The 17,925-nt window shown below is 26.8% G+C and overlaps 1 protein-coding gene across 5 annotated transcripts in view; it reads left to right on the top strand.

The window, feature by feature from the left end:
• The window catches only part of LOC126742916 (probable nuclear hormone receptor HR3), a 221,565-nt gene that overhangs the window by 98,230 nt on the left and 105,410 nt on the right, over window positions 1-17,925 (top strand). The window contains exon 1 of one of the 5 annotated variants that reach the window (XM_050449784.1): window positions 10,201-10,502. The exons of 3 other annotated variants lie outside the window; for them this stretch is intronic. The gene's annotated coding sequence lies outside the window, so the exon portion shown is untranslated. Of the gene's footprint in view, window positions 1-10,200; window positions 10,503-17,925 lie in introns of those variants that run through there. One more of the 5 variants, XM_050449785.1, reaches the window with a different exon arrangement.

Here is a 17,925-nt window from a genome sequence, read left to right on the forward strand (position 1 = left end):
TAAAGGATATAAAGAATGACAATAAATGTTTGAAAGACAAAGACAATACGTTACGGTAAATTCCTGGATTGGAATAAAGATTTATTATAAATACCTTAAAGATAAAAAATTATCCGAAAACGTTAAAAACAGAAAAAATTATCTGAAATTCTAAGGTCTAAAAAATTAAGACAAATGCCTGGAAGAAATAAATTAATTACTTCAAAATTGTAGAATATACTGTGATATATCTTTAAGGCCTACAAAAATTCTCTCAAAGCGTAAAATAAAATTAGAAAATAATCTTAAATTTTTGAAAGATGCCCTCAAAAGTTTAAAATAATAGGAAAAATATCTAAATGCCCAGAAAAAATAATACATATAATTCTTAAAATAAAAAATATGAGAAATTATTAATGAATGTATGACTTATCCCTGCATATAAAACTAAAGCTCAATTTAAATCAATAGAGACCTAATAAATTATAATCAAAAAAAATCTGTTCATATAAGAATTGAACCTACAATAATTGGACATATCCTAAGAAGACAATCAATAATAATATGATTTATAGTTCTTTTTTTAATACGCGGAACACATATCGACTTCCTCTTCAGCCTGTAGCGGCTCTTCGTGCAGGTAGCGGGTGGTAAATAAAAAGAACATTAAAAAAAAAGAACAGTTACGCACCATATGCCATCGACGAAGAATCTATATATCGATGAGAATCAGATCCCATCTCGCATGTGTTTGCTTTGTATCAAATTTTCTCTTTGTAGCCTTCCTTATACAATATTAAATTATAGGGTAGTTTTTTTTTCTTTTGGTTTAATTCACGTGAACGGTCGTGAGAACCGCGTACGTATGTGCCATTCAATTTAAAATAAAAATGGTCCTAAAATCGAAAAAAAAAACACTATGTAATTTATTGTTTTGCAGTAATAAAGAGACGTGAATTTGCTTGTGAAAGTATTAACCCAATTATAATGGCTTCTTACGAATGTCAGTGGTCGAAATGGAACTTTAATTGTACCACAAACATGCGGTAGCCTTTCGGGCCATTTCGGGTCCGTAATGGTGATGTCTCAATAAACTTCTTTTGTAAATGGTCACCCAAATATTTACAAATGGTCGTAAAAAGATGGTTTACTTGGAATTTTTTGTGCAGATTTATTGTTGGACCGCCATAAGATGGTCAGATTTTTAAAAGGAAGTTACTGTGAAGAGCATTTAAGGTGATTTTAAGATAAAAATGATATTTTGATAAAATTTGTTGTACCTCTTGTAATTCTTAAAATATTCACGATGTTAAGGCAAATTTTGTTAAAAAAAAAGTCCTCAAATTTGCAAGACGATTGTAAAAAATTTACTTGCATTATTCTCATATTTTAAATATTGTTTTAATACCTTTGAGTTTATGAATCTAATGATTTAAAAGGTTATGCCTTATCTAGTTCCTGAGATATTGACGAATTTCAGGCATATTTTAGATTTAAAAAAATTTTATTTTTAATTTTCGGAAAACGATTGTGGTAATTCTACTTGCACGATCCTTCAAATTCTAACGTATTGTCGATTTTCTTAATTCTCTGAATGCAACAACGCCAATTAGAAGTTTCTAGCTTATGTCATTTTGACAGTTTTGAGGTAAATTTTGTTCCAAAAAAAAAAAGAAAAATCCTCAACCTTGCAATCCAGTTATGGAAAATCTACTGTCACAATCCTTAAAAATTGAACAATTTCTCTCTGTTCTTGACCTTTTTAGTCCACTAAAATTGTTTGGAACGTCATATATTTTGTAGTTTCTAAGATATTAATGATTTTGAGGTAACTTTTGACCCAACAAAAAATAAAATCCTCAATTTTGCAAGGCGATGGTGAAAAACCTAATGACAGGATCATCAAATTTTTATATAGTTTTTTATACTTTCAAGCTTCTAAATTCAAAGAGATAAATTAAAAGGTCATACCTTTTTTAGTTCTTAGGATATTAACGATTTTGAGGCAGATTTCAGATTTAAATAAATATCTATCCCTCAACTTTGAAAGATGACTATAAAAAATCTAGAAAGGAAATTCCTCATCTTTGCAAAACGATTTTGGAAAATCTACTGGTACGATCTTCAAATTTTCAAATTTCTTTTTAATTTTGAATTTTTAAATTCAACGATACTATTCACTTTTCACCTTGTGTAGTTCCTGAAATAATGACGAATTTAAAGAAAATGTTATTTCAAACTTTGGAAAACCTATTATGGAAAATCTTCTTGCACGATCTTTCAAATTTCAACGAATTTTCCATCTATTTAATTCTTTAAATACCGCAAAGCCATCCAAAAGTTTTTAGCCAATTTAATACCCAAACTAAAAGTCATTTTTTAAATATTGACAGATAAGTTTTGTTCCAAAAAAAGGAAAAAAAATCCTCAACTTTGCCAAGCGATTGTGCAAAAACTGCTAACACAATACTCAAAAATTTAGCGGCCTCTCTATTGTTGATCTTTTAGGTCTATCGAAACTACGTGGAATATCATATCTTTTGTAGTTTTTGAAATATTGATGATTTTAAGACAAATTCTGAACCAGAAAAAGTGAAAATTTTAGATTTAAAAAAAAAAATATCTTTAAATTTAGAAAACGATTATAAAAAATTTACTTGCACGATCCTTAAAATTTCCACGGATTATCTATAAACTTAACTTTCTGCATGCAACAAGATTATTTAGCGATTTGTCCCTTATGTAATTCTAGAGGTAATGACGATTTTAAGGCGAATTTTGTACCAAAAAAAGGAGAAATTTTAACTTTGCAAGGCATTTCTGGTCAATCTATAAGCACGATCCTTATATTTTTAATAATTTTTTATACCTCTTAAATTTTGAATGTAATGACACCATTTAAAAGATTGCATCTTGTCTAGGTCCTGAGAAATTCACAAATTTGCGATAAATTTAAATTTAAAAAAAATCATCCTTATTTTTGGAAAACGATTATTGAAAATCTACTTGCGATCCTTCAAACATTAGAGTGGATTTTTATTTTCATTTGCATTCTGTTGACTCTCTAAATGCAAGAAACCATTTAGAAGTTTCTACCTCATGTCCTTATTAAGATATTAAAAATTTTGAGGTGAATATTTTTCCAATGAAAGGGCAAATTCCTCAAACTTGCAAGGCGAAAAAATTTAACGGTTTCTTTCTATTCTCGACGTTTTAAGTCTATTAAAAGTATTTAAAAAATTGTACTTCTTGTAGCTTCTGCGATATTGACAATTTTGAATAACATTTTAAGCCAAAAAAAGGTAAAAACATGTCATTTTGCTTAGTTGCAAACCAATTATACCAGCCATATGCTGATTATGTGCTAATTTTAGTTAAAGTAGAGTAATCATGAAAATCTCGACAATGGATCGAACAGGAAATTTCATCGGTCATTTAAGATGCCTAGTTCTATACTGTAACTGGAAACTGCATTTTAAGAAAACTATTAAAGCAGTCGAGATAGCTTTTAGAACTTCGCGTTTAATGTAAGAGGTAGAAGATCATCAGTTCACTGACTTACGGTCTTCTAGCTTCTTCAGTCTTTTCAGTCTTTTTCAATAGCAACCTTAGAGTTTGCCCTTTGGTTCTTGGAGCTGTTAGAGTGTAACATAATTAGGATTTGCTTATTTACGTAAGCTTTAAATTTTTCCTTGTGCAGTCGATAATTATCGATAATCAAAATATAGCTATAGTAATGAAAGATCTTCCATCTTATTTTTTTATTATTAAGCTTTAATTATTTAAGCTCATGTGTCTTCAATTTATCAGATCCTCCTGAGGTCTACTTTTGCAGAACTCACTCATTTTTACCTGAAAATTTATTTTCGAATCGCATATACAAACTGAGACTCTAAGCACCACATAAAAGGATGTATAATTCACCATATACTCAGGCGTATCATTTAAGTAGTCTCTTTTCTAGGACTGACATCAACATCATATTAAATAAAAACTGAAAGCACCTTATTTTATCTAATTTACTAACAATTCCAGGACTGACAGAGGAGTCGATGCTGCTAATCTTTGGTCAAAACTAGGCACAACACTAATATATCAATACCTTGCGCAGTATACACTGATTTTGTAAATAAAGTAATTAAGAGCGGTAACAAAATTCTATAATGTTGTCACAGGCTACAATGGATTTGAAGATAATGAAGTGTAAGTAAACAGTAGTCAATAATGATTATATGGATCCAAAACCAGCTTTAGATATTGCTGATAATATTGTAAAATTGACTATTTAGAGAAAATCGGTTAGAGTTAGGAATTGCCAGGTTCTAACCATAGCGAACTCAGTAGGACACTAAGTAGGAAATACATACATTGAGATACATGGATGGGCGAGTACACTAAATATTTATGCTATGGTATCCTAAAAAATAAAACCTGGGTACACATCTTATTGTTCTGGTAAACTCTCCCTGGTTCCAACTCAATAGATATGAAGCTACAGTTTCCAAGTCAGCTCATCAAACTACTAAGAAGAAGGTCTGATGTAATTTGAATCTTAATTAGTAAGAGTCACACGAAACCCTGGCATATTTTTACAATTTTGAAATAATTTATATTTAATCCAAACAAGGCCTTTGATGATTGGATACATGAGAATTTTAAAATAACCCCTTGATGGATTCACTGAATTCAAGTGAAAAAGGAAGTTATTATCCGTAATCTTTATACCTTATCCTTAATGTTTCAAAAATCTAAATATATAAATCTGTCATAGATTTGTCGACCTTTGCATCAAGGCACTAATGTACACAATGATACAAGATAGAGCAAGTCTACTGTTATGGGAAAACTGAAACTTGTACCGCTTCTAGGTCCTGAAATATTAACAATTTTGAGACAGATGTCAGATAAAAAAAAAATTAATGCTCAATTCTGGAATATGCTTATGAAAAATATACTTTGCTTCTTCAAAATTCTGATGGATTTTCTATTCTCTGGAAATGTGAACATTTGGTAACTCATGAGATATTGACTATTATGAAGCGGATTTTTAACCAAAAAAAAGAAAAATCGGGTAAAGCTGGCACGATCCTCAAATTCTCAATTTTTTTTCAATACTCTTGAGCTTCTAGATCCAATGACACTATGACACAAAATTAGTGGCTAGGTCTTAAAAACAGGGTTCAAATAAGGTCAAATTTTTTTTTACAAGCATCAAGTCGTGAAAATTACAAACCCGCTTAAGAAGTACAAAACTAAGAAAAAATTTTTGAAACTGTGAAAATATGAATATGCCTGGAATATAATCAAAAAATATTTCAAAAGCCTCATAGACATAAAAGTTGCGAAAAAAGCAATAAAGATTTTTTTGATATAAATAATGTGAGAAAAACTTCAATTTAAAAAAAAAATTGCACAAACTGCATAAGAGAACTGTTCCTACTACTACTACTGTTCTTAGATGATCCAGAAGGAAAAATAAACGCATGAAATGGTAACATAAGAAAGAAGAAAGCAAGGTCACTAAAAAATTGCACTTTTATGAGAAATCCATAAAACCCATATTAAAATAAACAAATTACACTTCTAACTGCTTCAAAATAAATTTTCCAGAACTGGCTCCTAGTGATTATTAGCTGTTTATTAATCCCAAATAAATGTTTTATAAAAACACATAAAAAATATGTGAGAAAATCACTGGTTTTTGCTCATTTCGATGCCACTACCTCATTTCTTACGCATCACTTATCTAAAATACCAATTTTTACAAACACCCACTCGCTTACGTTATTAGAAAGCACGATGAACGGTTATAGTTACTTATTTAAATGTTGATCGAGAGGCGAATATAAGTTTGAAAAGTTATGTGCCAATCGGATTGTCCTATTAGGCATAAACGCAGATGCTTATCAGATAAATTACTTTAATATCTATAAATGGCCGTATGCAATAAGGGAATTTAAAAGAAGGTGTGTCTGTTTTACTGGGCAAACTTGAAGTTTGATTGATTTTTGTTGCTTTTCCGAGTTACGTAGTTTAGAATCTGTTATTAGGAGGAATTTAAAGATCCATTTACTTTGATTATTTAACGTGGCCAAGGTAAGAAAAAATAAGACAAGTTAAAAAAATCTTGAAAAACTCTTGATAGAAAAATTACATTTTAATAGTTAAGAAAAGAAAACTGTCTTTAAAGGATTAGATTTCATAAATACCGACTCTTATAAAAGGCTTGAACGAACTGGTTTGGAATCTTGCAAATTTTTCAATTTTCTTGAATAATTTTAACACTAGCAACAAAAAACATTCATTACCACTTTCTATAATGGCTAAGACTGAGATAAAGATATAGGACAACAAAATGATTTTTGTCAATTCCATTGTATTATTACTTGGCAAAGTAAGTATTCGTATGCATGTAAATAAATTACCATAAAAATGCCTTTGATTCACCCCTGTCATACTTTGGAACTCCTATCATACATGGAATTTCGGTGCAAAAAAGGCCATAAATTAGAAGTGTTCATTTAACTTAATAGTGGGTATGTTTTTAAGAAATTCTACTCTCTCAAAAATACAATAAATAAATAATTAATTAAAATATAAAAAGTTCACTCATTAGGTAATTTTTCTTTTAAAATATACTCGATTATTGATAGAATTACTGATGATTTGAATACCAAGTCAACTCTGAAATCGGAAGGTGTTAGTATTCTAACAAGGTCTAATCTAATTTAAAAAAGAAAATAAACAATAGTAAACTAGTAATCTTTATAGCAGACAAGGGTAATTGCACAGAAATATTAAATCAGAAGAACTATAGTAGTAAAGTAATTTTTTTTTAAATCAAATGAATTTCATAAATAGTATACTATTGGAATTTTTGACAAATCCACTATACATTATCAAAAATTCAAAAGAGTTAAATGAGACGCTAAAACGATAATTTCCAAAAACGACCTATTAGTTTCATTCGCTATTAGAAACTTATCTTCATCAGTTCCTCGGCAAGAAACAATGGACCTAGTGTCACAGTTACTCTCACATATAGACACAGGTAAAAATAGTTACAATTTATCAATTTTGGCGCTTTTCAACATTTCACCAATTAAGTTTGTTCTTAAACAACGGGCCTATCAATGGGCAACATCCTTTCTCCGTTATTAGCTGACCTTTTTCTAAATCGTCTTGAATCCTCGATTATAGAGACGGGTACCTCTACTAGCTGACAATAAAGTTAGAAAATGGGTCTGATACGTAAAGCCTTAATTAATATTGAAAATTCGCTTTCAATTATTATTTTAGATCATTTTAACATTAAATTCACTATCGAAATAGAAGCAAATAATTGCAATAATTTTCCTGACTTAAATACTTCAAAAACTGAAACTAGTGCTTTAGAATTTAAAATTTATCGAAAATCGATTCAGGTTGATCACATTATTCCATCTAGTTCGAGTTATATTTACTCCTACAAAATATCACCAGAAATAAATGAATCAACACTATCAAACAACTAGCAGTTAATAATTACTAATCCAACCTAATGCAAAGGTTGTTGGCAACATAGTCTTAAAATATAAGTCTAAAAGTAAAGTTCTACTTACATACCCTGAAATAAATAAAAACTCTTTAAACAATAATTTAATAAATAACACTTACGTTTCTCTCTCTTTTATAGATCGTATTTCTTTCCAAATTTCCAAGATATAACTGACTATATAGCAAACATCAAAATTTCTTTTAAATCTTATAATATATTTGGCATTCATTTAGTCAATATTCCCCATACCGATCTTAGTGGAGTTTACCGCCTTAGGTACCCTGACTGTACATTCACCTATAAACTTGAAACAGAAAACAAATTTTTTTGTTTATATACACAGCTTAGTGGGCATAGTTTTTGTATTGCAGATAATATTTAAATTATTTATAATTTTAAAAACAACAATCATCGGGAATTGACCTATCTGGAAGAGCTTCAAATTGAAAGAGAAGTAAAACGAAATTCTATTTTTTGGGCAAAGTGTATAAGTTGTATAAAATAAAAGGGCCATTTGTTGAATGATGCTCTTCGTTGTTCCTTAACGTTCGTTCTAGTAGAGTCGTTTTTTAACGGATAAGCAATTTTTAATTTTGTTTAGTTTTGTCACTTTTACACTTGTGGGAACTTATGTATTCTGAAAAGAAATAAGCTCGAATTTCAATTTTATTAATTTTTCTTAAATGTAATAATTTTAAACTATTGTTAATTTTGGTAGAATCATAGCCCTGATGATTCAAAATTATTTTCCTGATTTTTAAGAATTGTTTCTTATAGTTTTATGAAATATTTGCTTATTTAATATTTATTTTAATTTAAATTTTAGTAACTATTTTTTTTATTTTTTTTGTATTGTTTTTTTAAATCTTTTTATATTATTTTTCCTATAGGATATAAGATTTTTCAAAAAAGGTCCAAAATAAATAGACAAAATTATACATATATTGAAAACGCTGTTTATTTTCAGTTAAAATTTTTATAATAATAATTGCTTGCTATTTTAAGCTAAGTATCTGAATATAATTGTATAAATTGCTAAATTCCAATAAATGTAAATAATGCTTCTACACTTAAATTAAAAATAATGTTTCTCCTATTTTTTTAAAAGCATTTACCCTTGCCAACATTTTTACATATAAAAAATGTTTAACAAAAACTTTATTTTATTATATAAAAAGGTTTTATTCATTATTACTATTTACCTATGATTTCATCGTCTATTCAAACCTTAGCTCATAATTTCGAACCTACAGTGTATAAAACAATTCAAATTGCTATACAAATTGTAAATTCGTAACGGAGTATGAAGAATTTCTATTAAAGCATTTATTTCTAAAAATTCAATTTTTTTCACCCCACCACCAATAAACATTTTTTTTTTTAAATTAGCAATTATTTTGAAAAGAAACTTTTGAGTCATAAAAGAAAATTTAATTTATTAAAATGCACCGAAAGTCTAAAAAATTAGGAGCCTAATTTTCCTTAATAAAATTTCGTAAATTAATTGTAATTTTACTTTTTTGTATATTTTTTAAAAATCAATATAGAAGTCTATTAACTGAAATAATTTCCAATTGAACGTAGAAGCCCCCGATTCATCTCTAAAAGCTTAAACTAAAATTTAATATATTTCTAAATTTGTTTCTCTTATTTTTCTAAAATATATTTAAGGTCTATAATTCATCTTAATTTCGTGTGATTTTTTTTAATTAACATTTTTGGAAATTAATAATGATTTTTTATCCCACGTAAATATATGTTTAAAGATTAAGTGGTAATTTTACCGAAATATATTTCAGATAATAGTCAATTATTTATAAATGTAAAAACAACAATCATAGAGAATTGACCTATTTGGAGAAACTCAAAATTGAAAGGGAAATAAACGATGGTCTTCGGTTTTCCTCTATGTTCGTTCTAGTAGAGTCGTCCTTTAACGAGTAAGAAATATTTAATTTTTGGTTTTTTGATTTTTACCCTTGTGAAAGCTTATGTATTCTGTGAAATAATTTGAGTAGTTTGTAATGATTTTATACTGTTGACGTTTAAAAAAAAGCATTTTTCGACCAGTAAATGATCTATAAAAATATGGACTTGTAAAACTTGTTATACTATTCAAAATATTTTTTTGAAGGCCAGTGAAACTTCATTGGACAAACAATATTTAAAGTCCCATTGGCTTGTACAAAATTATGATCCGTAGAATGTCTATAATTAATCCATAGACATTTCAACAGAGTTTGGACCAAAACATGACGTCCATTGGAGGATGTCTACTGTCTGAATATAGGCACAATAAATATTTATATAGAATAAATATGGATTGCCTAAAATTATTAAAATTCATGGACATTTCGACTTAGTTTGGACCAATACTGGACATCCATTAGAGGATGTGTGCTGTTTGGTTTCTATTATTAAAAATCCAATACCTATCTCGTTTCAATGAATATAACTTTCCTGAAATCTGGAAATTAATGGAAAATCTCCCATTAGGCTCCCAAATCATTGCAATTGTGAAAAAGAAAAACAAACGGAGACAAGTGCGACATAACAACACACAAAAATATACACAAAATCTTCTTGCGGACATGCGCTCGTGCCCACTTTCTATCCACCAGCTGTGTGTGTGTGTGTGTGGTGTGTCTAAAGAGTAAAGAGGCAAAATGGTGGTTCGCAAGACGGGCCGACACGATCAGTTATCCGCAAGACTCCGTGGCAGCTTTTGTGGCGTTTGTTAAAACCCTCGCTCGCGTTTTCGGAGGTTCAACGAACGCGCTCCATACGCTTCCCGAGCATTTTTCAGTTATAAGTAATAATCGGTTTGTATGGTCCTTTCAACCGGGATTTTATTATGATGGAGTACTATAGGAGGTTTACGATTAAATGCGTTGTGGTATGTGATATGGTCGTGATACTGTGACTTCAGCAAGTGGGTTTGTGACTGACTATTGAGGATTAACTTTTGTGATTATGATTTTGAAAGGTTTGTGGATCTAGTTGGATTTTTTGCCAAATTACCGAGAGTGCTATAATAAGTTTAATCTAATATGAGTACACAGTTGAGTTAAAAAAATTATTTTTTAATTTTTGAACTGCGATTTTGGGCTTTTGGAATGTCTATTTTGATTGTTTTTTCTACTTTTGGACGTTTAATATATTACCTTTTTAATTATTTTATGTTAAATTCTATAGGAATTTTCAACGAAAATTTTTTTTTGCATTTTTGGCGCCCAACATGAGTTTTTTAAATTAACTTACTAAACGTAACTGAACGTAAGTCTTATTTTTAAAAGGTAAGAGTTTGTTATTAACAAATATACCTTATTTTATTTATTGTAAAAATTATTTCTTGTCCACATATTTTTTTCTAAATCATTTGCTTGTTTTTAAATATATCTGTATACCATACTTATTAATTAGTAGAGATTTTAAAATATTTACTCACTTTAATTACGATTATATTAAACATTATTATTTATTATTGTTATATTATATTTTTACATATATATATCTATATATAATATTTTAAAAAATAATACATTTCAAAGTAATTTGCTTTTCTTTTATATTTTTATTTACCTCCAAAAAAATTGATGAGAACTATAAATAAAGTGGAAAAAACTATTTACTCCCAAACAAGATTCAAATTTTATTAAATTTCTGCTGCGTAATTTTAAATTAAATATCTTTATATAATTTTATTAATTTCTAAATTCCGATAAATAATTCTTCTAAACTTACCAGTAAAATTAATTAATCATATATTTTTTTAAAATCATTTATCCTTGTTAAAATTATAACGCATATAAGTCTTTTCTCACAATTTTGGACTTACACGGTACGATATAATTAAAATTTGTATAAAAATTTATTCCAAATTTAAATATTTTCTTAATTTGAGTAAAAGCTTATTTTTATCACCTCACATTGGGTACCAATAAACAAACAGTTTTTTTTTAATTAGGCATTATTTTAAAGTAATTTTTTAAATTATTTTTATAAATTTAAAAAAAATTAATGTAAGGTCTATTTGCCTTGATAATTTTATATATTTTTTTAAATAAATTAACGTTTTAGCAATTTAATAATTATTTTTTATTTCACGCAAATATTTGTTCAAAGATTCAGTAACAATTTTACTACAATTATAATTTTTTTGATAAGCATGATTTATAATTATAATTTTTTTAACGCTTTTTATAAATATTATGACTGCACAATAAATTAATTAGGGTTTTATTGTTACTTTTCTTATAAATTTCGTTTATCTAAATACATCTATTTCTAAGAGATTAACTGATTGAACTTTTAGCGCAAGTCATTGTTTTATCCTTTTTTTATGTTGTTTCTTTCTTTCTACCTCTTTTATTTTTCAAAAATCAGTTTTTAAACGATTTCTCAAAAAAAGTATATATTGTTATAAGTGTATATGCTGTTTTAAGTATCTCAATATAATTTTATAAATTCCAATAAATGTGAACAATTCTTCTAAACTTAACTTAAAAATAATGTTTCTTTTTTTTTAAAGCATTTATCCTTGCCAAAATATTTACATATAAAAGATGTTTATTCTAATATTGAAAAACCATTTAATTATTGATTACGATTTCCATATTACTTTATCGTCTATTGAAACCTTTACTCACAATTTTGTACTCACACTACACAATATAATTAAAATTGCTATACAAATTAAAAATTCATATTGGAGAATTAAGAAATTCGTCAATAAAGCATTTACTTCTAAAAATTAAATTCTTTTCACCCTACGTTTGGCACCAATAAACGTTTTTTTTTAAATTAGCAATTACTTCAAAAAGAAACTTTTAAGTCATAAAGAGATATCTCAATTTATTAAAATGCACCACAACTCTAAAAAATTACTAAAACAATTCCCAATTGAACGTAGAAGACACAGATTTATCCCTAAAAGGTTAAACAAAAATTTGATGTATTTCCATTATTTAAAAAAAATATATTTAAAGTCTCTAACTCGTGTTAATTTGGTTTACTTTATGTAATTTTTTTGATAATTTAACATTTTTATAAATTAATTTTTATTTTTTATCCCACGTAAATATTCGTCCAAAGATTTAGTAAAAGTTTTGCCAAAATATACATTTTTTTTAATAAGCAAAATTTTAATTAAAAAAAATTTAAAAACGACAATTAACATATTTCTTTTTTCAAGATAATTCTATTTATTTCAGTTTTTTTTAATATTATTTACCTAACGTTCTTTTTAAAATTTAGAATAAATATTTAACTGTTTATAAATTTGATTTTTTCCTTAGTGTTTAAATTGCTTATATAATTTTTAAATCATTTAAGCTCATATGTATAGTTAGGAATTTATAAAAATTTCTTTTAGATCCAGGATAAATTTAACAATAAATAGAGACAAAAAATGGAAATTTTCAAAATTATTTTTTTCTATTTCTAAGAATTTATATCTTTTATTTCTATGAAATATTTGTCCATTTAATATTTTAATTTAAATAACTTATAAGCTTTTTATTTTACATATATAACTGTTTATAAAAAACATATTATAAACATCTGTATATTCACAGCGCAGATGCTAATATAATTAGATAATAGATATGACTTTATCAATTTCAAAATTCCAATAAATGTCAATTATTCTTCTAAACTTAGAATAGGAATTAATTGTTCCAGATATTTAAAAAATAATTACTCTTATAAAATTTTAACATATGTATAATATTTTACAGAAACTTTTTTTTTTAAATATCCTGATATTCGCAGAATTACTGATAAAAAGTCTTAGTTTTTGACCCATTGTGAGCAAAAATCCATTTTTTTACTTTTTAAAACTGTTCCTTCATTACCATAGATACTTTAAATATGCTGAAATTATGAAAAACCTGACATACTTTTTTTTTTGAAAATCACATATAAAATATTTATTTATGAAATACAACATTCAAAAGATAAAAAAACGTAAACACAAAAGCTCATTAAATTGGTTAATTATTCACAGTCTAGACCCAAATTCTTAGGTTGCACTAAAAACGTCTTTTTTTACTCAATAATTCACCAAAAAAAAACCTTTTTTTTTTACTTTTTAATCCAATCAACACACAAATATTTCAACTGTGTCCAAACCGAGCCAAAAACCCGCTAAATTATTAAAATTATTATAGCACCCGGTATTTTTAAACGTGTGACACACAAGTCATGAGTTTATTTGACACACTTAAGACGTACTTAGTAAACAAGACGTATTCGCGTAAGTGCCGTTACTAATTCAGTTTTATTCTGTTCTGTATGACTTCGAAGTTGTTAGAGTACCGTTGAAACATTTTTAACGAGGTACTTATTTAGGTTTCACATACGTACGGTCACAAGTATAAACGTTAATTAGGGTAATATTGTAGATAGATTTTTTTTAAAGATTACTACAATTCAGTTATTTTAAAAGTTATACATATTTGGCGCCCAACATGAAAACTAATAATTATGGGTTTTTCTAGGTTTCTTGACCTACGCTTTTACTTTACTTTAAATTATTTTTAGCCAAGAAAACCCCAAAAAGTCTTTAACAGTTACAGTTTTTTTTGACATTTTCTTTGCTTATGTGCTAAGGGGACTTTTGTAATTTTGATAGTAAATTGTTATTTAAGACTTTGTACATTGATTTGCGAAAGAATTTTTTCTCTAGAATCCATCCAATAAATTGAATTAAATGTTAGAAAACAGAAAAAAAAATGGAAACAAATAAAAGTCTTTGGCCTTGGATGGGTTGTTCTTCGTTATCTTTATTTGTGATTTCTTCTATTGTTGTAATTTGGTCTAAAATGCTAAATTTTTGACTGAACCAAGAAACCTCCAAGAAATGTTTTAGCATTGACATGTTTGGACTAAAATTTTTTTCAGAAAACTAAAAAAATTAAGTTAAAATTAAGAAACCAAGAAATCCTTTGTAAGTTAAAGAAAACTGAATTTATACTCAAATGTAGCCAGCAAGTTTTCTCTTTGGATTTTTCTTGACCTAATGATTTTAAAGTTTTCTTGGTTTTCTTTTTTGTTTTTGTGTGGCTTGCAATAGGCTTTAAAAGACTAAAATATAATTTGAAAAAATGCAGGCTAGACCCCAATTTTTTTTTAACTTCTTCTAAAATATTTGCTTTTATCGGGTTGGATTTAGACAAAAAGACAATCAAAACTCACCAACAAGATCAATTTAATTTTATGTCCTGGAATTTGGATACAGTTTTTTTGTATTAGATTGGATAGGGATCAACTTTTTTGGTTGTATTTAGGCTGGGATCGAATGTTGATTTTCTTACGTTAGCTGTAGAGACAAAAGCTAAATCCACCCCTAAACTCACGTTTAACATTATAAATTTCCCATTTCTAAAAAGTCTTATAATAATTACATATCTATAGGTAAGCCGCTGAATATAAGTAACTTCAATAAAACTAAATAATTTAATATAAATTTAATTAATACGTAAGACCTTAAACTAATTAAATATTGTCTAGATATCTTACTTCATAATTGGATTTTTGTAATCTTTTAAATACATTTACTAAGACTGAAAAAAATACATAAAGTTGATCCAAGGTTGTAACTCAACAACTCATTTCTAATGAAAACGTGTATTCGTACCCATTTAAGTTATGCATAAAAAAACATAATTTCCTAGGCACCTCTTTTAATTCCATTATATAAAACGGCAAAATTTGATTACTAATAAAATTTTATAGATTCAGCTCATTATCCTATTAAATTGGCTGGTACAAGTGTAATGACACCGTTTTATTTAATGGCATTATTCGTTGCAAAATTATGATTAAATGCATAATAAACTTTATTGGAAAAAATGGTTTCCGATGCCACGTAATTGCTAGCGTACAGCAAAACTTGCTTAAGAGTTTTGTTATTACAGAAAATTATCTTAAAGTGGACACCGAGAGCTAGAACCTACAAGAACTTTAATTTCCTTTAAGTTCTAATTTAATCTATAAGAATCGAACTAATCTTAATGCACAGTCACAATGTGCCACCACAGTTCAATTAAAATCTCCATTTGCAAATTCCTCGATTGATTTACCGCCCGCGGTGAACATTTTAATTATCCACGTTAGGGATTTGTGAAATAAAATACGCGAATAGGTTTCAAAGCGCGTTTCGGAATTTTGCACTTTTTGCACTTTCAAGGCTTTAGGAGGGTCTCTATGTACACGGTCGACCGTTTAAATTCTATCATTTTGACGAATAAAAACTATTATTAAACGAGTATTCGTTTATAGCGGACTGTTGCTATTAAGTAGGTCTGTATAGCTGTATATTACTGGTTTGTATTTTATAATGTTAAGGATTAGTCATGAATATTAAAGTTTTAAACTTTTTATGTTTTTTGATCAGTTTTTTACAATTTCATTATTTTATCAAAGAGCTTTTTTAAATAAGTGCAGCAATTAATAAGAATAAATTAACATAAACTAATATTATTTTAAGTATTATTTCGTTACTTGCATTACAGTATCTTTTGTTTTGCATCATAATTTTTCTAAGTATAAGATATATAAATATTTTTCAATTGTCTTTCTTTAGACATACTTCTTTTGTTCTTTACATTAATTTTGGTTTCTGATTATAACTTGCAATACTGTTTACTAATTTTCGTGCTTGTTTTATTGACTAATATTAAAAAGTTGTTCCTTTAATATTCTGGATTTTAGTATTTTGTGCCTTATATTTTTAGTCAGTATCTCATTTTACTTTCAGCAGATGAAGCAAAATGTTTGTTTTTTTCCTCTTCTTCTGTCTGTTTTTTTTTCTTTGTCTTTCTCTATATGAACTCATTAACAAACTCATTGTTCAAATATTTAGATTTTATTTATTAAATGTTACAATTTATTAATTATTAAAAAAAAAAACCCAAGATAAGCAAAGACGTCTTTCAATATTAATTTAAAAAAATCTGTTTTTTTTTTCTTTTTTCTTCTGTGTGCATTTTTTAATTTATTTGTTTTTTTCTGCATGGACTCACTTATAATTTTAATTTGAATTTACCTATAGCCGTTTTTTTAATTGTTTAAACATAATTTTTTATGTGTTTATTTTTTAATTTTATTTAAATTTAAATATTGATAATTTACATTATTATTGAATTATAACATTAACCTTCTTTATGTTTTAAGCTATTATATATTCATTAAAAAACTGCTGCAAATTGTTAATTTTTCTTTCCTCCTCCTTTTTTTTTTATGTTTTTTTTTAATAATTATTACATTTCATCTTAAAATATATAAATTTTATTTATGAATTATCTAATAATTTATTGTCATATTAAAAAGTGTTTAAACGCTTTTTTTTGTTATTTTTATTAGGATTAAATTTTATTTGCTTAAAAAAACAATATATTTAAAATAAAAAAAAATACATTCTAAGCAAAAACATGATTAACAATTAATAAAAAAGAATCTTTTTTTTCCTTCTGTCCGCCTTTTTATTTAATTTCCATTTTTCACTTGACATTAAATAGCAAAGAAATTAGCCAATCATCTATATTTTAAAAATAGGTAAAAACAGCATGAACAACTTTTAACAAACATTAACAGCTTTTTTCTTCTTCTTGTCTTCTTTTTATCATATTTTACAGTATCCCTATAGTTCTTGTATCTCTTTTTTTTAATTTTACCCTGAATTATCATATTTTTGTAAGTTGATGTTGCAGATTATATAAGAAATAAGCAGATAACAAAAAGAATTTGGACAGAATTAATAATAAAAGTTTTTGCTTCATTTCAAAAAAATATAAAAAATATTTCCTTTTTCATTATGTTTCATCTGTTTCTTTTTTTTTTGTTCTTTTTTCCTTGTTTTTTTTTTAAATCATCCATATTTTTAATATACAAGTCTTTCTAATATGAAGGTTGAGATTTTACAGTTTTTGATAGATTCAATAACAGTCTTGGATATATTGGATAAATGGATTCTTATCGCTTTTTTTATTCTTTTTCCTTTTTTTTACATTATTAAGGTACCATATACTTTAAAAGAATATTATCTTCATTTTGAATCCATACCTATAGATTAGCGTTCTATCCTTTCATACCATACTTTTTAGGTTAATAATGAGGCCCAAATCTATATTCCCATTTAATAAAGTGTTTTGAAATTAAAGCCAGATAAATTTCAGGTGTCTGAGGAAAAAAATGGTTTTTAAAAAGTATGAAACTCTAGGTGTCGTCAATAAAGAGTTATGAAGAAAAAATCGAAAAAGAAAAAGGGGCTCATACTTTTATACGCGGTGCATCCTGTATATCACCGAGCATCATGAGTAATACCGCAATTTAAAGCTAAAATATCAGGCTTTCAATTTATGAAAATAAATCAATAGTAGTGGTCTTTGTATAAGAAAAAAAATGAT

Source organism: Anthonomus grandis, chromosome 12 (genome assembly GCF_022605725.1).
Source record: "Anthonomus grandis grandis chromosome 12, icAntGran1.3, whole genome shotgun sequence".
NCBI lineage: Eukaryota > Metazoa > Arthropoda > Insecta > Coleoptera > Curculionidae > Anthonomus > Anthonomus grandis.